Source organism: Hemitrygon akajei, chromosome 17, assembly GCF_048418815.1.
Source record: "Hemitrygon akajei chromosome 17, sHemAka1.3, whole genome shotgun sequence".
NCBI classification, from domain to species: Eukaryota; Metazoa; Chordata; class Chondrichthyes; order Myliobatiformes; family Dasyatidae; genus Hemitrygon; species Hemitrygon akajei.
The window spans coordinates 44,605,716-44,626,381 of NC_133140.1; the positions used below are offsets into that span (position 1 = coordinate 44,605,716).

The 20,666-nt window shown below is 39.4% G+C and overlaps 1 long non-coding RNA gene across 1 annotated transcript; it reads right to left on the reverse strand.

Moving 5' to 3' along the window:
* Positions 1-2,288: 2,288 nt before the first annotated feature.
* On the reverse strand, positions 2,289-8,508 carry LOC140740651 (uncharacterized). Its single transcript, XR_012101894.1, has 3 exons — positions 7,815-8,508; positions 4,326-4,387; positions 2,289-3,367 (listed from the first exon to the last, which is right to left on the reverse strand). It is a non-coding gene; the product is annotated as an uncharacterized lncRNA (long non-coding RNA).
* Positions 8,509-20,666: the final 12,158 nt, after the last annotated feature.

Consider the following 20,666-nt stretch of genomic DNA (forward strand, 5'->3'; position numbering starts at 1 on the left):
TGTTTTCTCTGTAGCAGAAGAGATTGAGGGGAGATCTGATGGAGGTTTATAAGATTATGAAAGGCATAGACAGAGTAGACAGGGAGTATGTTCTTCCAAGGGTTGAAATGTTTAATACCAGAGGGCATGCATTTAAGGTGAGAGAGGGTAATTTCCAAGGAGATATCAGGGGGAGATTTGTTAGCACAGAGGATGGTGGATGTCTGGAATGCATAGCCTGGGGTGGTGGTAGAGACAGAAACTTCAGGGACTTTTAAAGCTACATCCACGCTACGTCAGATAAATCCGTAACTGAAGCTTTTTCTCTTCGTTTTTATGCTCTGTCCACACTAAAACGACATTTTCGTCCCCCGAAACCAGAGCTTTTCAGAAACACTTTCCAGGGTGGGTATTTTTGAAAACGCTGTTCGGGCAGATCAGTGTGGACGGGGTAACCGGAGACTTTTAAAAACGCTATCAGATGGCAGCGCACTATTTCATTATTTTCTTGAACGCAACCTAACAATTTCAGAACAGACAGCAACGAGACTGAAGCCAGAAGAATTAGAAATGTACTCACCAAATTCTTTGACCCATAACTTACTGAATAAATAAGTATACTGTACTCACTTTGCCCTGTTTTCTGTCTTTGCTCATATGAAGGTGGTTTACCTATTTATGCAAGTACTTCTCTGACAATAGATATGTAACAGCCTAATGTAACATTTTATGGAAATACAAGATAATACTGATGCAGACATGTTTTATACATTTAACAAAGTGCTTAATTAATGCAACAGAGTTAGTCAGTTTTTCAATGTTCGTCGTCAGCCGGGTCCATCTGTCCATGAACTCCCTGTCAGTTGCCACCGTACGCTCCAGTATTTGTTTTTTTTTAGTTTTAAGTTCTCCTGCGTGAGAGCCAACAGCTGTCTGTCGTTTTAAGATTTTCTAGTCAGTAACTACACAAACACGCACTTTTACGGCGAGATTGAACACCAAACATGTCGCTTGTTTTCGGTAGAAGTGTCCTGCGCATGCACAGTAGGAGGAGATTCGCTGAAATCTCCATTTCAGTGTGGACAGAGATATTTTCAAAAACGCATAGTGTGGACGCCTATCGTTTTTATGCAAAACCGGCGTTTTCAAAATTATCCAGTCTAGTGTGGATGTAGCCTAAGAGTTATTTTGATAGACAGATGAATGTGAGGAAAACGGAAGGATTATGTAGACAGAGGAGATTAGCTAACCATTTGATTACTAATTTAATTGGTTTGGCACAACATTGTGAGCCAAGGGCCTGTTCTATGTTTTATAACAATTCTGCTGACCTCAAAGAGAAAGAAATGTAATCTGGCTGTCAAGTAAAATGCATTAAAGTGAAGTGGGGTTCAGTATTTTATTCTTTTTTTTCCAATATATATTTATTGAAGGGATATGGACTTCACAGACTGAACCAATGTTTAATTATCCATTCCTTGTTGCCTTTGAGAAGATGGTGGTGCATTATTACAGTCCCTGAGCTGTGCATGTACCCACATTGAAGATAGTTCCATGATTTTGACCCAGTGAAAGTGAAGGAATGGCAATATATTTCCAAGTCAGGATATTTTGCAACTTGGAGGGGAACTTCCAGATGATGGTGTTTCCAAGTTTTTGCTATCCTTGTCCTTCCAGCAGATAGAGGTAATGGACTTGTAAAGTGCTGTCTATATACCTTGGTATGTTGCTGCAGTGCATCCTGTAGATCATACAAACTCCTACAACTATGTGTTGGTGATGTGAGTGAATGGTAGTGGATAGGGTGCCTAAGAAACATAGACCTTGTGGAGCAGATACTCCATTTTGACAAGGAAAATATAAATTTCCTCATGTCATGCGGCACTGTCTCCATGATAATTATGGCAAACTGCAAACAGTTCTAGCAGCTCAGGAGCGGTCATCAATGAAGCACTGGGGACCCTCAGCGGCAGCAGGTCTGTAATCAACTTCAGTCTGCAAACTCATGACATGGCAGACCCACCACTTGACCATCATCAACAATCAATGAAGAGAGCAGGAGGGGCATGCCAGCAACAGTTACTCCATTGACAAATCGGAATGACAAACCAAATTAGTGAAGTTACAAGACAGGACTATTTGTTTGCCAAACAACATAAACATCATGGTCATGCATCTTGGGCTTTCTCAGAGCTGTGCCCTCAGCAAAAATGTTCATTCAACTTACGCTAACACAGATCATTGCATATACTAACCAATTTCTAGGCACTTGTAGATTCTGCAACAGCAGTACAGTAATAAAGTTAGAAAGCCACTGGGCCGAGTAAATAGAAAGGCCAGAAACTTTGATTTAGAGATTGCGGAATTTAAATTTACTAATTCTTGAATTTTATAGCATTATATCTTAATGGTAACAATGGAATAACTACACAGAATTGTGAACATGGCTTGTGAACAAAAAACAGTCCTCTCTCCCTTGGACTCAGTCTATACTTCTCATTGCCTCAGTATAGGAGCCAATATAATCAAAGACCCTACCAACCCCAGATATTCTCTCAAGAACAGACTCAAAGAGAGCTTCAAACCTGCTGTTATAGGACTCTTGAATCATTCCCTAGTGCAGTAGGGTAGACTGTTGACCTCACAATCTATCTCATTATGATTTTGCATTTTATTGTTTACCTGCATTGCATTTTCTCTGCAGCTGTTACACTTTTTTTCCTGCATTTTGTCATTGCTTTACCTTGTTCTACCTCAGTGCACTGTGTAATGATTTGATCTGTATGAACAGTATGTAAGACAAGCTTTACACTGAATGCCAGTACATGTGACAATAATAAATCAATTCCAATTCCAGTTCTAATGTTGTTTTAAAACTCATTTCATTCACTAGCATCTCTCAGTGAAGAAAATATGCCTGGCTTAATGTACATGTGGCCTCAGGTCCACCTCTGTGGTTGGTTCGTGGAGACAGATGATGTGACAATAGTACCAATGATACCCATGTCCTGTGAATGAGTCCAAAAAAAAGTGCCTTTGCCTTTTCCAGTGCTTGCTGCAGCTCTGTAGGATCCTTAATTCCAGCTGCGGCAAAGAGGTCAGTAGTACAATTCTCACACGTTGCAAATCAGGAAGGAAGAGGAGCGATTTTAAGCTGTATTTACACCATTAAAATTTCACTCAGATTTCACACAACAAAGCATAACAGTTTCAGTATATTTTACAGAGAGCCATTTGGAAACAGCTTAAATTCATATTATCCGGCTGATTTCTTTTGCTTTGTGGTGGAGAAAACAGCAGACAGGGTGGGCTTGAGTCACTGACAGAAATTTGGTTTTTCTGACTTCCTGAAGATTGTGACCATCTCAAGAGAGTAATGAGAGCATTCCTACAAAAAAATGAACATTTATTTTAGTGCATTTCAATATTATTGTTTCTGATGTTTCCATCAAGACATCTGAGCTGTGTCATTGATATGCTGTGAATAAAAGTGTACAAAAGTTGAAAAGAAGACATTAGTGTTTATTACTATATTTACAAGAGTATTTCCTCACTTTTTTTTGCTGGCAAGGTCATTAATTACTCTATTTACTGAATTTATGCTACTCTTGGCCAATTGGAGGTGGAAATCTGTTTTTTCCATGACGACAGGATCAAGCTTTAGGAGTTGATCAATCCATTCCTACAATGCAACTCTGACAGTGAATAGAATAGCATCCAAGGAAAACCCTATAGCAATAAATTTTACTGGCAGTACCCTATGGAGAAGCTACCAGCAATATAGAAAATAAAATATTGATAAAAGATATCTTCCCATCACAACAGTAGAAAATAAAAACCGATTTTTGAAGCTAGAATGTTAAGTTGTATCTGGACAGATACATAAACAGATCTGTGTGATATATTCATGGAAGATCTATGAATTGTCCACCAATCTGGCTATTTTAGTTGAGGACAAAACTGAAAGGAAGATTATAGAATTTTATAGAAAGGAAGATTATAGTCTCTTTGTGTGTAGTCTTTCATTTATACTATTGCATTTTGTTCTATCGTGAATGCCTACAAGAAAATGAATCTCGGGGTATTATTTGGTGGTGATATATACGTACTTTGATAATAAATTTACTTTAAGCTTTGAAGAATTCTGTGCTGAACAGAGACAATATAAGATATAGAAATGCGGAATCTGCAGATATACATTATGTCAAGCTTCAAATGAGGAAACAATTTCTGTGGTAAAGGAAGTATTGTCGAAGCTTTGCTGGTTTTGGAGGGTCAATCAAACATCACCCTAACCATTGACCCTGAACTCCTAAGAGTTCATTCATTCAATACCAAGCTCTTACCTGAATTTACTCCTGCTGAAATGTTGATCACTGTTTCTTCTAACCCATCTTAGGAGAGGCAACTAAAATCAAGAAAGCATCTCAGTGTAAACTGAAACAAGTAGATAGATGTTCAGTACGGAAATGACAATGCTCATGTACAGAAACCTGGTAGACTGGAGATCAGGAAATAAAACTTTAGGGGAAAAAATGGAATTGTACAGGTCTAGGAATTATCTTAAGAAAGTTGAAGAGAAATTCTGTTAACTCCGCCTAATCTTAGCAAATATAGCTGAGAGGACAACAGAAGATAGAAGATGTCTCTGAAGTGAATCCAACAATTACTCCAGAGAATTCTCTTAAGGAGTGTTCTGGTGTTATGGGAATGTGCTAAGTTAACAAGTTCAACGACACATGCCGCTGATGATAAACCTGAGCCTGATTCTGATTATAGCAGATATTAATTCAAGCAAGAACCAGCCGTCAGTCTTTATTGTAAATTGCAAGCAGTGACTTGAAGTTAAACTGGCCCACAGACTAAGAGATACGGTTTGCAAAACGATATGCATCAGCTAAACGTTAAGACAATGCGGCTGTGCTAATTGTCCTGCATTATCTATGGGTTTAAGGAATTTGCACAATTCTAAATGTAAGTTAAGTTCAGGGAAGTGTTCCAGACAAGGTATTTGAACATTCAATGTTGTCTTTCACTGTAGATATGCAATTCAAAGGAAGCTTTGTCAACCCAAAGTATTGAAGTAAATGGTGTCATTGTAACTATTGAAATTGTATTGTATCAGCTACTGTTTCCTTTGATCTTAATGGTATAAAAATGTGATGTATTTCGGGTTTGTGAGCCTTTACTGAGAGAGTCTCCAGAATGATGCCTGCTTATTGTGATGAATAAAGACTTCGATGTCACCAGCTTCAGCATCTCTCCAGTGATTTTAATTAATCAGTCACAACAAAGTCCACATGAGTTAAGATGGGAAGACAGAGGAAATGATAATTCAACAATATTCCTGAATCTTTAAACAACTAACCTGATTACTGGAAAAGTCACAGAGAGCAAAAGCTGGTTTATCTCTGTTTATCCTATTTTATTTCAGATTATTCTTTGGAAAGGGGGAAAGCAATGTAATATATATACAATAATGGTTGTGAACCACAGTTTGTGTCCAAAGTTCAAAAGCTCAAAATTCTAAGTAAATTTATTATCAAAGTACGCATATGTTACCATGCAATATACTACCTCGATATTTATTATATCTCTGTCATATCTTTAAGGGTACATAATGTAACCTATTACTCTCTGGGTTGCAACCATGTTTTGCAGGAAGTTCTAAAGAAGAAGTGTTCTGCAATGAGCTCTTGAATAAACACACACACATTGTTGGAGCTCAATGTTTTGTGTTAAAATCCATTTCATAACTTCCATCAGGTGTTTAATGTCATACTTGTATCCATCAAAGTGCTGAAAAACACAATGCATGCCAATCATCTTGAAAGGATATTCTGTAGTTAAAACTGAAAACAGAATCTTTGCCTTTTATACTGTACAGAATGAAAAGCTATTTGCCAAATGCCTTATACTAGAGCAGTGCTTATATTGAGCCATCGCACATCGGTTCCTTTGCAGCAGTACCAGGAAAATAACTAATTATGTGCTGGCATTAATACCACAAGTTAGAAGAAATTCTGTCAGTAAAGTATTTAATTCTGTCAAAATTCTAAAGATGTATTGTATTTGAAATGAATTGCAAGAAAAATGCTTAAGACTTATGGTTTCACCTTTAACTGCGTGGTCTTGACAGAATTATCTATATCACTATTTCACTGGCTTTGGTAATTGTATTCAAATGTAAGTGGAATCTTGTGACATGACAGTTGTTATAAATATTTTTTTTGTGACAGACGGGATGTACCATAAGCTCCATAATCCCTATAACTGTCAACAAAGTATTTGAATTGTGTTTGGAGAAGATGGAGAATTAAACAGCTGTGGTAATTTAAACTTCAGAAGAGATTATTACTAAAAATCAAAATATATATTTCTTAATCATGTCTATTGTTACATTCAAAAATGGAATATAGTTATAATTAGTCAGTTTCCTCAATGTTATATTTAGACAGAGATGGATTTTTGTTCTGATAAACATCAGATATTAAAAAGGCAAAATTGTACCACTGGAGGGTGAATTAATTCCATATGGAATTTAGTACAGGTTACAAGATACAATTTAGGCTAATAAGATTGATAATGCCTATATTTACCTTAAATAGAAAAGTGTTAGATATTGATAGTTTATATTTCAGTAAAATTACTGTTGAGAACTGTTTTGTAAAGTCACTGAAAATTCAAGATCGCCTTGTTTAAAAAGATCTGTCTCAACATTTCCCTTGCGAAATGTTTTTTTTTGCAACAAGAATCATATTTAATTTGCTTGATGGTGTGAATCCACTGATGCTGATATCTAAGTGTTCCTTAGCAAGGCAGCTTGCAGCATGAAATGTTTTTTTTCATAAATACATCCTCCTCTCTTTCTTCCTCTCACCCTTTTGTCCATTTCCTTATAATGATTTAACAATATCCACTCTGTATCCAGTTTCTGCTCACCCCGTAGTTTAAGAGGGAGAAGATAAAGTCAGATGTATCAGTATTATAGTGGAGTAGAGGGAATTACTGAGGCATGAGAGAGGAACTGGCCGAAGTTAATTGCAAAGAGACACTAGCAGAGATGACAGCAGAAGAGCAATGGCTAGAGTTTGTGGGGGCAATTCGGAAGGTGCAGGGCAGGTACGTCCCAGAGAAGTATTGTAAAGGTACGGTGAGGCAACCATGGCTGACAAGGGAAGTGAAAGACAGCATAAAAGTAAAAGAGAGGACATATAATATCAGAAAAATTAGTGGAGAGTTAGAGGATTGGAAAGCTTTTCAAAACCTGCAGAAGGCAACTAAAAACATCATTAGGAGAGAAAAGATGAAATATAAAGATAAGGGAGACAATAATATAAAAGAAGATTCAAAGAGTTTTTCAGAAATATCAAGAGTAAAAGAAAGGTGAGAGAGGATATGGGACCACCAGAAAATGATGACAGAGAGGTTGAAATGGGGGACAAAAAATGGCAGACGAAATTAATACGTTTTTTGCATCATTCTTCACTGTGGAAGATCATAGCAGTATGTTGGAAGTTCGAGCCTGTCAGGAGACAGAAGTAAGTGTAATTGTTATTACACCCTATCCTCGTTATATGCGGGGGATACGTTCCTCGTAGTCAATGCATAATGTGAAATCGCATAATGTGAATAATTGTTTAAATGGAGAAAATAGGGATGCGTTCCAGAGGGCTTCCTAAATATGTTTTATCTGTAATTTATTCACATTTTCATACCAATACGACACAAAAGCAGTACCACAAGGCACATTCGTATTATATTTCATCAATTTAAGGTAATATTCAATGTAATAAATTATAGAAAGTTAACATACTAGGGTGTACAGTACTCACCAACAGTGGCAGGTGTGTTTGCTCCGGGAGATGAGTGGTTGTTGTGGTGTCGGGCAGCTTTACATGGATAAGGTGCATGGATGGTTGTGGTTGTCAGAATCATATCAAGCACAGCAAGGGGTGAAGGAAGACTCACAGAACTCTTAGAACTGTCGGCACAGGTTTGAAGATAGTGATGAAGGTTGTTTGCTTGGCAGCATTTTGTTTTTCAGCATAAACTTGCTTGTACGGAAGAAGGGTTGATGGCAGGGAACGACTGAAATGCTGACTCCGTTCTTTACTTGGGTCCATGTCCATCGCCATTTGTACCAAATGTTCTGACTTCCACCATTCCCTCACCGTTGGTAAACTCCCGGGATTTTCAAAATCATCCATTGCTTGCAGCATCTGAGAGATAGTTCACCATTAAAAAAATGCCTTGAATGTGGATCACACCTTGGTCGAGTGATTGAATCAGCGATGTTGTTTTAGGCGGCAGGAACACACTGTTACGTTAGGATGAATGCTGTCCAAATGTTTAGGATGGGCTGTTGCATTGTCAACTAACAAAAGAACTTTAAAGGAAAGATTCTGTTCCCGGCAGTAGCGTCTCAGAGCTGTGTTACCTTCACCTGATGCCACGCTGTTTATAGTTTCCAGCTGTTTTTCAAGTGTTAAAGCGGTTCTCTGCCATTCGGCTGATGGTCCAGGACTTGACATCGGACACTTAGGAGGCAGAGTTAAATATTTCAAGCACAAAATCACTGCACCGTAGGTAAAACCAACAAACGTTTAAGAGCGCAAGATCACACATCCACATCTTGCCAAAACCAATGCGAGATTGGCGGGAGTGAGACTGTGAGGCGTGCACACGTGACTTGTACTGGCGGGAAAGCAGCGCTCCTCGCATAACTGTGAGTTTTGGACGCATGTAAGGAGACATTGGTAGAAATAGGTTCCTTGCATAACTGTGAAGCCGCATAGTCTGAATACGCATATAACGAGGATATGGTATATAAGGAGAAGGTGCTTGGGAAGTTAAAGGGTCTGAAGGTAGGTAAGTCAACTGGACCATATGGACTACACCCCAGGGTTCTGAAAGAAGTAGCTGAAGAAATTCTGGAGGCATTAATAATGATCTTTCAAAAATTATGAGATCCTGGAATGGTCCTGGAGGACTGGAAAATGACAAATGTCACTCCACTCTTTAAGAAAGGAGGAGGCAGAAGACAGGAAATTATAGGCCAGTTAGTCTGACTTCAGTGGCTGGCAAGATGTTGAAGTCCATTATTAAGGATGAGGTTTCAGGGTACTTAGAGGCACATGATAATGTTGACCAAAACCAGCATGGTTTCCTTAAGAGAAAATCTTACCTTACAAATCTATTGGAATTAATTGAGGAAATATCAGGCAGGATAGATGAAAGTGAGCCTGTGGATGTTGTTTACCTGGATTTTCAGAAGGCCTTTGACAAGGTGCCACACATGAGTCTGCTTAAAAAGGTAAAGGCTCATGGTATTACAGGAAAGATGCAAGCATTGAAAGGAGTTTGGCTGACAGGCAGGCAGCAAAGAGTGGGAATAAAGAAGGCCTATGCTGGTTGGCTGCTGGTGACCAGTGATGCTCTGTTGGAGTCAGTATTGGAACCCCTTCATTTCATATTATATGTCAACGCTTTGGATGAGGGAATTGATGGCTCTGTGGCCAAGTTAGCAGATGCTACACAGAAGGCAGAGAGGTAGGTTGTGTTGAGGAAGCAGGGAGTCTGCAGAAGGACTTTGACAGGGAGAAAGGGCAGAGAAGTGGCAGATGGAATATAGTGCGGGGAGGTATAGTCATGCACTTTGGTAGAAGAAATAAAGATGTAGATTACTTTCTAAATGGAGAGAAAATTCAGAAATATGACATGCAAAGGGACTTGGGAGTCCTTGTGCAGGATTCTCTCAAGGTTAGCTTACAGATTGAATTGGTGGTTAGGAAGGCAAATGCAATGTTAGCATCAATTTTGAGGGAACTAGTATATAAGAGCAAGAATGTAATGCTGAGGCTTTATAAGGCACTGGTCAAACCACAGTTGGAGTTCTGTGAGCAGTTTTGGGCCCTTTATCTAACAAAAGGTGCTGGCATTGAATACGATCCAGAGGAGGAGCATGAGAATGATTGAAACCATTAATGTGTGAGGAGCAATTCATGGCTCTAGGCCTGTATTCTCTGGGGTTCAGAAGAATGACCTATAGAATCCCATCAAATACTGAAAGGCTCAGACAGACTGGATGTGGAGAGGATGGTTCCTATAGTGGGTGAGTCTAGGACCAGAGGGCACAGCCTCAGAATAGAGGGATGTTGATTTGGAACAGAGATGAGAAGGAATTTCTTTAGCCAGAGGGTGATGAACCTGTGGAGCTCATTGCCAGAGATAGCTGTGGAGGCACAGTCATTGAGCTTATATAAAGGAAAGGTTGATAGTTTCTTGATTGGTCAGGAAGTCAAAGGTTTTGTGGAGAAGGCAGGAGAATGTGGTTGAGAGGGATAATAATTCAGCCATGATGAAATGGTAGATCAGGCACGATGAGCCAAATGGCCTGATTCTGTTCCTGCATCTTATGGACTTATGGTCTCACGTGCCTCTGAAGATTTGGAATTTGCAAACTTATTGATTATATTTCCTGTATCTGCTATCAACTGGCTGTAAGGATGTGTTGGTAAATATTTGGGAGGCTATTGCTAGGGAATAATCTGGAGTTAAATGGATATAACAGCTATTAATTCAATCAAGAACAAGTCTTCAGTTCATACTGTAAATGTAAATAGATTCAGCACGCTTGCAATTAGCCTTCAGTTTTTAGTGTAAATTCCAAACAGTAAAATGAAATTAAATTGGCCTACAGATTTAGAGATTGAATATGCAACAGACAAATGTTAGAACAATGTGTCTGCATCAAATCAAGCAACATGGCTAAATTATTTGCACCATTGTTACTTGAGTGCACCATTGGCTGACCAGATGGGATGTTGTCACTTAGCATATTAAACATGGTCACAGGTATTGGCAATCAATAGGTTATGTATAGTTACAATTTTTGTGTACTCAGAGACAGTCCTGACGACATTAATTTTGGGTGTCTAGCTTTCTGTCGTCCGAAGTTTTAGAATAGTTGTGTTAATTAGTTTCCCCCAAAACGTTTGGACCTTAAGAGGTCCAAACAATGTCATTCCACTGTAAATATGTACCTCAAAGGAACCATTTGTCAACCCAAGTATTGAAGTAAACAATGTTATTATAACTATTGAAATTGTATTGAATCAGTTACTGTCACCTTTGATCTTAAGGGTTTAAAACTCTGATGTACATTTGGGTTTGTGAGCTTCTATTGAGAGTGTCTCCATGAGAATTTGTTCTGCATCCCCTTTTCCCTCTCTCACCTTATCTCATTGCCTGCCTATCGCCTCTCTCTGGTGCTCCTCCCCCTTTCCCTCTCTTCCATGGCCTTCTGTCCTCTTCTGTTAGATTCTGCCTTTTCCAGCCCTGTATCTCTTCCACCAATCAACTTCCCAGATTTTTACTTCACCCCTCCCTCCTCCTGGTTTCACCTATTGCCTTATGTTTCTCCCTCCCCTCCCCCGTCTTTTAAATCTACTTCCCGTCTTTTATTCTCCAGTCCTGTTGAAGAGTCTCGGCCCAAAGAGACGACAGTACTCTTTTCCACAGATGCTGCCTGGCCTGCTGAGTTCCTCCAGCATTTTATGTGTGTTCCATGAGAATCCCTGTTTGCTGTGATGAATAAAAACTTCCATATCACCAGTTTTAATGTCTCTCTGGTGACTTCAATCACAGTCACAACAGATAGTACTCTAGTAATCAGAGGCCTATTACTCCTTTTCCTGAAGAACCTAATTCCTACAAGCTTCTTTTTGTGAGTTATTCAAATACAGCGATTTAACCTGCTGCTCCAGCATGAACTGTGCCAGTTTAGTTGTACCTATTTTGACAGTAGATTAAATACACAAGTTGATGGAGTTACTCAACATTCTACCTGCGGAAAGAAAATTAGCTGCTTTTAGATACTATTTCTGTAGCTCTATATTTGGTCTCTAGCATTAATTGTATGCTTTAGTGGGCATGTTATGTTGGCACCAGAATGTGTGGTGACACTTTGTGGGCTGCCCCTGGCTCATCCTCGGGTGTCTTGGTTGTTATCGCAAGCAACACATTTCATTGCATGTTTCGAAGTGCACATGATAAATACATTTCTATTTTGAATCTTGACTCTGGTACCGACAATTGATGCTCCTTAATTTTATTCATAAGAAGTATAAAAAAAAACATTACAGCAGTGCATCCCTCTCTGTAATGTTCATATTGTGATCAGGTCCATATATTGTAGTGTTAGCACATTCTTCAAACAAGACACCATCGCCATTCATGTTGCTCTTCGGACGATACACATTGCAAGTGTTTGGGAGGTTTTACATAGAGTCTGAGCCTGTGTCTGCTTACCCTCAGTAACTCGTTCTAAATGTGCATATTTAGTAGGAAACCTTCTTTGTAATCCACCTCTGAACTCAGATCAGTTAAATTAATGGGGCTGAACTTTGAAGTGCAATGCAATGTGTAGCCAGTACAGCATATTCATGTTTAGTGCAGGTAACCAAAGATAAATTTCCACCCCAATAAAATCTAATGATTTAAACAATCTAAACAATTTCCAGTTGGTAATGTAATAAATAACAAATGTAATTTACAACTGGCCATAACTTCATGCTGGAATATAGAAACTATTGTCCTTAGAGTCAACAATAAATAGCCAATGGCTTTGAGTATTTGCCACCAAAAGTGACATTTTTTTAATGTCATGGAAAATACTATTTTTTCTTCCCACTAATTCTGTTTTAAGGCCTATGCAATTCAATATGCCTGTAAAAGTATATTAAAACTTGCTATTTTTTATCCATTTCGCTTAACAATAGGATTGCTGTGTGTTCGAATCCATAACCATCCCTTTGCCGTGTATAAGGTCTCTTACTTGTAAATGAAACCAAATTTAATGAAATCACTGGATATGAGATCAGTGTAGTTGAAAGGTTCAGAAGCAATTCAATGATAGCAAAATATTCAAATAGGACTTCTATACATATTTTAAACAAGTAAAACAGTCTTCCTGGAACGTCCCAATACTTACGACAACATACATTGAATTTAAAGACTGTCCTGACTTTATCCTTCATTGAATCACTAAAGGTTATTTTAAACTTTTACTTTTTCCCATGACAGATTCTTCGGTCTTTTGTATAAATGTGTTGCTTCCTGCTTACCAAAGAAAATGCCTCAGCAAACCCTTTGGACTGAAAGTGCTGAATGCACAGGTCACCACTAGAGTGTAGTGCCTGTTATATTCATCTGCTGCAGGTGATTCTTTCCTTTTAAAAAAATACAGATTCATGATGTTTCCTGATCCCTTCAAAAGTGTGATTGCATAGTAGTGGTTGGTGTCTCTGGGGAATGGTCTTCATTGGCCTCTCTTAGTAATGAAGATTTGCATTATACTGAGCCCATGACCATTGGAGGATGGGATTAGTTTGCAATTCATGTTGTTGTATCCCCTACTCAGAGGAGGTACGAGGGTGGCGTTGATACCATTCCTGGCCACCTTAACCTGTGGTTCACGCCAACTTTTCCAAGCGTCGGCAACAGATCCCTACCTCTGACACTGGGGGAGGGTGGGAAGAAACATATGTCAATGGTTAGCGCCAGGTGTAAAATGATGAAATCTCTGCTTACTGTCAATGGGAACAGAAGTGAAACTTTAAGTGCAACCAGGTGTCATGCAGCCACAGTAACCGGTTTCTAGGGGGAGAAAAGTACAGTGCTTCCAGTAAAAACCCAGCACGCTTTTTGATGTAAAATGGTTGTTGAAAGCTGGCAGCTTGCAATTAAAAATGATCTCTTAACATACATTCCTTCTCTAAATATAATCTCTTGTAAAAAAATAATAAACAGGAATTAATCTGGCTTAAATGGAAGTCAATGGGTCTTTCTCTGAGTTTGCGTTGGATGTATAAAGTCAGGCTTAAACGAAAGACATGGGTAGAAAGGGCTAAATAAAGCACTGTTTGGCCTTAGGATAAGTATGAAGCTGTGATACTTGGAAGTTCCAAGGTCTTTTTTTGGGTTTTGTCGAACCTTGTAGTATCAGAGTCATTCCAGCTCTGTGAGAGAGTCCAGTCACTCGGCATCATTTCTAGCATTGGCATACAACTGGAGCTCGCATACTGCTGAGCAATCTATATTACCATCAGATTTCCTCCTATTTAGGACTTCTGTACTGATATCGACTTGTAACAAAATTACAAGCCAATGGAGACCAGCAATTGTACATTGTTATGCTGAGCTGTGGAAAGGAGCTACAGCTGAAAAGGATTTTAAGTTCAGTCTTTGCAAGTGTCTTCTTTTTCTCAGACTGCTACATGTGGCTTTGCACACACATTTGACTGGAATGTAGCAGAACTGATTAATTGTATTGCTGACGTGATGTTTATAAATCATAATTGCACAGCTATTATAAATATCATGCACCACAATGTAATTTCCGTTGTATCTGTTTTAATAAAATAACAAACATTCTTATTGCTTATGAAATTAGAAGTACAGAAAGTAAAATGCTCTTTACATTCAAACTCTTTGATCCTCTATAATTCCTACCTGCAGGGGAAACTGCAATACATCATTACATGTTGTTCGAAGTCTTTGTAAATACATTTTTTGCTGCTGATGTCTAGTGTGGTTTTCATGCATTGTTTAAGGCCAGTAGTTAGGTCTAATCGCTCTTTGGCTAAGAAGATTACTGAACAATTGCTCCCAGTCACTTTGTGAAACATCACGCAAAGCCTTAGGTATCTAAAAGAAGTCCACAAGCTACATAACCTCAAAGCAGCTGGAAAGAGTTTAGAAACCACGTGACTAAAGCTGCCTTCTCTCTGTTCAATAATAAGAACCATACAGTGACATGTCTAATATCAAATCCCAAAGGTTTCCACTGCTTCCTTGCTGGATGCATCCAGGATGCAGAATCTCTTTTGACCTATTACTAAATTAGCAAAGTTAATAAGCAAAACAAACTTGTACCATCTTCTAAAATTCAAAGTAAATTTATTATCGGAGTATGTATACCAAATACAACCAAAAAACTAAAAATTCAAGAGCTGGATATATTTCAGATTTTAATAATCATAACCAAATTAATATTGTACTTTAAAGGGAAAGGAAAGTCAGGCATTTTTATCCTTATCTTTAATTAGACAACAGGGACCATAAAGAATTTGCATCCATTAGCTAATTTTAAGCAAAACAATCGCTGGTTGGTTTCATGAAGAGCTTCAGATTGTTTATCTTCCTCTGATTCCCCAATTCTCCCAGTGGAGTGACACACATCAGCGAAGACATCACATGGCTTTAGACAGACCCAGCACTGTTATCACCATAATTAAAGTCTCATTTATGCTTCAGCTGCAGATTCAGATTTGTTATCATTTTGCAGCTGAATCATTGTACATGTTTCCTAATAAATGGTGTGGAGTAATTTGCAGCGATGACAAATCGGAGTCAAAGCCTTCAGACTGTGGTTGTGTAGGTGGGCTGATATGTGTAGGAGGACATTAAAAACAGACAGGAGAGAACACCTGATACCACTCTCAATTGCTCTATTCTGAATAGAAGTAAAATTTGATCAAGATTACTAACTGAATGTATGAGAAGCCTGCGATGTTAAAACCTTCACTGGACAGTCACAAACTAGATAAAGGAAAATGCAGGTCACTTCATATACAGTGTTGCTGGTTTGCACACAAACTTCAGAACATTATCATCAGACTTGTGTCTGAGCACAGGTACTTACAGGAGATATCAACAGCAACACTAACATTGAAGTTAGTAGCAAAGCTCAGATCGCTTGATGTGCTGCCAGTGTGATTAACAAAGCCCTTATTTCTCTCAAGAAGAAAGATCTTTAGAAGTAATTAAAATAGCATAGGCCAGACATCGCTGAAGGAAAAAAAAAATTAAGGTATAAACTGATGAAGTGCCAGTCTTCCTTCTTTTGCTTATTTCTTAGTTCTTCAAACTCAAAAGTTAAAGAACTTAGTTGTTGGCCTAGTTAGTCAGACAGGTATACAGGACAATCATTAATTCCAGGGGGAATGGTGGTCCCACAGTTGTTGCTGCTCCTTTACTGCTCCAGGGACATGGGTGTAACCTGGAGTTTGGCTGCTGTATGTGAGGAGTTTGCAAACTTTCCTCATGATCAAGGTTTCCTTGCACATATCAAAGATGTGCTGATAGTTAAACTGGTGACTGTAAATTAACTCTTTGTGTAGATTAACGGCAAAAAAAATGACAGGAGCGTTAATGGGCATGTGTGAGAGAAAATATTACAGGAGTACAGTGAAGAAGAAGGGTATGGGATGGGTAAATTTGCTGCCCTAAAAGCCTTAGACTTCTCTTTCTGTGAATTAAGATAAGTGAGAAGTGATGTAGAAGTGAGAAAAGGGCAAACAGGGAGCTGGTACAAGAAAAACTTGCAAATACTGTAATTTGTAAAGAAATTCCAAGTCGTCCAACAGAGGCACAGCGCTGAAATTATTGAACAGTCATTGGGGTGCAATATTTTTTAGATAGTCAAAGCATCTTTTTGGGGCAATAAAAATATCATGAGATAAAGGAGTGAAGTTAGCAGGAGGAATTGGCGTAACAACTTGAATCATGAAACAGTCTCAATGGGATACATTCACCACTCCTGGCCTCATTTCTCATGTTCCTCTGTCCTTCACAGAAAGCTGTAAGATCCTTTTAGAACAATAACCTAAAATAGATTGAATAATTTTCCACATTGATGTTAATCCTGATTAATCTAAGCTTTGGTGGTTATTGATTTTAAATAACTTGTGGTGGTGAGTATAATGCCTTCACAAAAGCATTAAGGTGCACGTGCATCAAAATCAGATTAGTTAGCATCTGTTCCTTGAGCAAGAATCACATAAAAAACAATATATCTTGGAGTAGGCCGTGCCTGACATTTTCCCAGTGGCAGGCGCATTACCATTGATGTCACTGTTGGCGTAATATCCATTTTCACCCTTCCTGACATAAATTGGAGCTCAAAAAGTGCAACCTACAATCATCTGGGAACAGTCACAGTATAACTGGGAACACAACACACCAGCTTTTTGGGTTTTCTGGCAATTTAAAGAGCCACTCCACTGTCAACTTCAATGTTGACTGCAACATACTTAAGCACTTCCCTCAGTCTGCAGAGCACACTGAAACTGCTGGAGACTTTTATTTTCTGTCCAGCATTTAGATTCTCAGATAGCCATGAATAGTTGCCCTGCTAATGGAGCTCCTGACATTGCTCCATCACTGCATACTTTGCTAAGGCACCACTGATCTCCTAACGTTCAGGGCGACCTTGGAGCAGGTCCATCAGGTGAAGAGCCAACTCCCAGAAAGTCTTTCAAGGCTGGAGTACTCAGACAATGAATGCATTTGCCGAGCAAGGTTTCCCACTAGCTGTCAACGCTGAGATATGTGCTGTTCTGCGAGAAGGCCTTCCAAGTTTCCTGTGCGTGAGGAGCTCTCTCCATGGGAATCAAGGTCGCAATGACTCTCAATTTCCCCACTATAGGCTCTTCTCAAGTGACTGTAGCAGATGTCTGCCTCTCCTCCCAATCTGCTGGTCAGTGCTGCATCAGCGAGGTTACTCAGGCACTGTACTTACAGAGAAATGATTTCATCTCATTTGATTTCAACAAGGAACAGGAGGATTTGCCAATGTAGCTCTCCTCCCATCAGAGCCAGTGGCCACTGAATGCACTGCTGAGCCATATGGGCTCTCATTTCTACCTTTTCATCAACACAAGTATTCAAACATTCATTCAAAGGTGGACCATGAAAAGAGTTTCTTGTGGTCAGTTTCTTGTAGGAAGCATACATGACAGTAGTATCCTCAGAAAGACAACATAGCCATTCTGCCTGAAGAGGTGAATCCTGGGGGATAAGGGCTATCACACCAGTTTGCTTTCTTATCAAAGCCATTAGGAGTCACTATAAGAAGAGCTGCAGTAACACAGAAATCATTGGTGATCTTCTCCTGAAAGTGCATCAGTCCATTACCTCAGACACAAGGTTGCTGTGTGCTACAGCACAAAGTCAGACAACCACCGCCAAAGGGTTAACGGCCGCAAGTCGGGGGCTGGACAACAGCAGCACCAGGAAAAAGGTGGCATCAACCAGTGGAATGATCCTGCTCAGCAGCTACAGCCTCAACACCCCCCCCCCCCCCCCCACTGAGAGGCGGATGCAGGCACAGACCATGTAGGTGAGTGCATGATAGAGTGAACACTTTTCCTCAGGAACCTGTGGAGTCATTCCTCCACACCTCCCCCCCCCCCCCCCACATTCCCACCAATAATCACCCAGATGTCTCTTGATAATCACTCATATGGTGCTTAGTTGGTCCATTGACATTAATTGTATGACATCCATTACAGACTCCAATGTAATTAATGAAGCAATTTGCTACAACAGTTTGCCAAAGCCCACTACCTACCTCGACCACTCTTGTTTGGTTGTGAAATTCCTTTGAGCCTTTCAAGTGGTGTGATGTGAACAGAGTGTGAATGGAGATCCCCATATCTGGAGGTTTCACATGCAACCACCTCTGGCCAGGCACACAGTACTTACAACCAGAGATTTATCTCACAAATGAGATTTGCTGGGTCTCTTTCGTTAAACATCTGCGTTATTCCCCTCTCTCCTGTGGCTTCTTTCTGCTCCATGTCTGTTTCAGCTGCCACAGGGAGTGTGCCTTTAAGGGATCCAGTGCACTACCTGGTTGGTGCAAGGTGGTGTCAAAAACTACTGTACGTTCAGCATTGGTAATGCAGAATGAGCCCTGAAGCACCCTAATGCTATTTCAAGTGACTTTTTGACTAATTTTCAACATTTTTGCAGGGGTCCTAGATGGACATTGGCAATAAACACAAGCTGGTCAAAAATAGTGACCCCATTTCTAAGCAAGTACAGATATGAACATAAAAGTACAAGACACAGAGTGCAGGAGGAACTCAGCAGGTCAGGCAACATCTATGGAGAGAAATAAAGAGTCAACATTTCAGGCTGAGACCCTTCAGGTGGAAATCTTGAGATGAAGGGTCCTCGCCTGACACCTCTACTGTTTATTTCCCTCCATTTATGCTGCCTTCTTCCAGCATTCTTTATGTGTTGCTCAAGATTTCCAGCATCTGCAGAATCTATTTTGTCTCTGAACATAGAAGACAAAATCAATGTATATTTACTATCAAAGTATTATCGCAGTATACAACCCTGAGATTTGTCTTCCCACAAACAGCCACGAAACAAATAAACACCATGGAACCCATTCAAAGAAAACATCAACATCCAACGTGCAAAACAAAAGAAATCTCACAAACAGCAAAAAAACACAGAATACAAAACATCAAACCATAAAGTCATTAAAACAGTCTTGGAATATTCAGTTTAGTTCAGGTCAGTTCCATTCGGTACAGTGTCGTTTGTGGATTGCAGGCTGCAGAGTCAATCTGCCCCAAACAAAACCGCACAAAATAGCAATAAATTATAAAAATAATTTTAAAATTATTTAAAAAAACACTATTTGCACACAGGTAAACTGCTTCCAAGATTTCTGGTCTAAGATGGCTGTGACTTTGTTATATTGCTTCAAAGCAGACACATCAATGATTGTCATGTCCAAGTAGAATTCATCTTCTTAGACAGTATTTCAGGACTGTGGGTGACTTGCTGTACTGGGGTTTGTGAGCTGTGAAGTGATTAATGAGGTCAATATGGGAAAACAGGTGGAAAGGAAGTGGAAGAGAGGGTAGTGTAGTTTATCAGGTGCCGCACTCTTTCCAAGATGTGGTTCTGTATGCTCACAATCCATGGACCCTAGGTTCTCAACACCATCTTGAGTGCTTCTTCTTTCACTTTGAGCAGTCATGGGCCTGAGGTTCCTAGGTGGCAGATGTTGCATTTCTTCAAGCAAGTTTTGAGAATACCCTTAAAACATCTGTTCTGTTTATCCATTGATGTGCTTCTATGACACACCTTGGAATGATGTGTTTCATTTGGGGGGCTGGTGTCAGGCGTGTGATTAAGTTGGCCTGCCCAGCATGTCCTTCTGAGTGGCTAGGGCCTCTAAGTTGCAGGTGTTGGCTTGGTTAACTTTTCAGTGAACCTGGAGATTTTGCAAGATATGTTGGTGGTATCTTACTGGTGTCTTCTCATGCAAGTAATCCAGGCCTCAGGAGTCTATAGGAGATCAGTGATCACTGCTGCCTGATAAACCATTCCATGAGTTTTCAGTGAAAGCACACGTGGATACAAAATGAACTGCATATCCATGCTAAGAGATCTGCTGCTTTTCGACCTATTTTTATCCTGCCAAGGTACAAATAACTTATAAATATACACATTTAATAAGCAATAGTTACTAAATGAATCTGATATCAGGAGCTTTCATGAACTCTTTACAAATTCTGGTATTTAATCCATTTTTTGGTCTGTTTGGTTCTGGGTTTGAACTTATCAAACTTATTTTGGTTTGGTATTTTATTTAAAAGGACATCATTTTTAAGGTAAATGGGGGAAAGATTAGGGGAGATGTCTGAAATGCACTACCAGGTTGATGGTTGAGGTTATGTATTAGGGACATTTAAGAGACCCATAGATAGAGCACATGGACAAAGAAAAAAAAGGAAAGTAATACATTACGTGGGAGAGAATGGTTAGGTTGATTGAGGAATAGGTTAAAAAGCCAGCACAACAGAATGGGCTGAAGT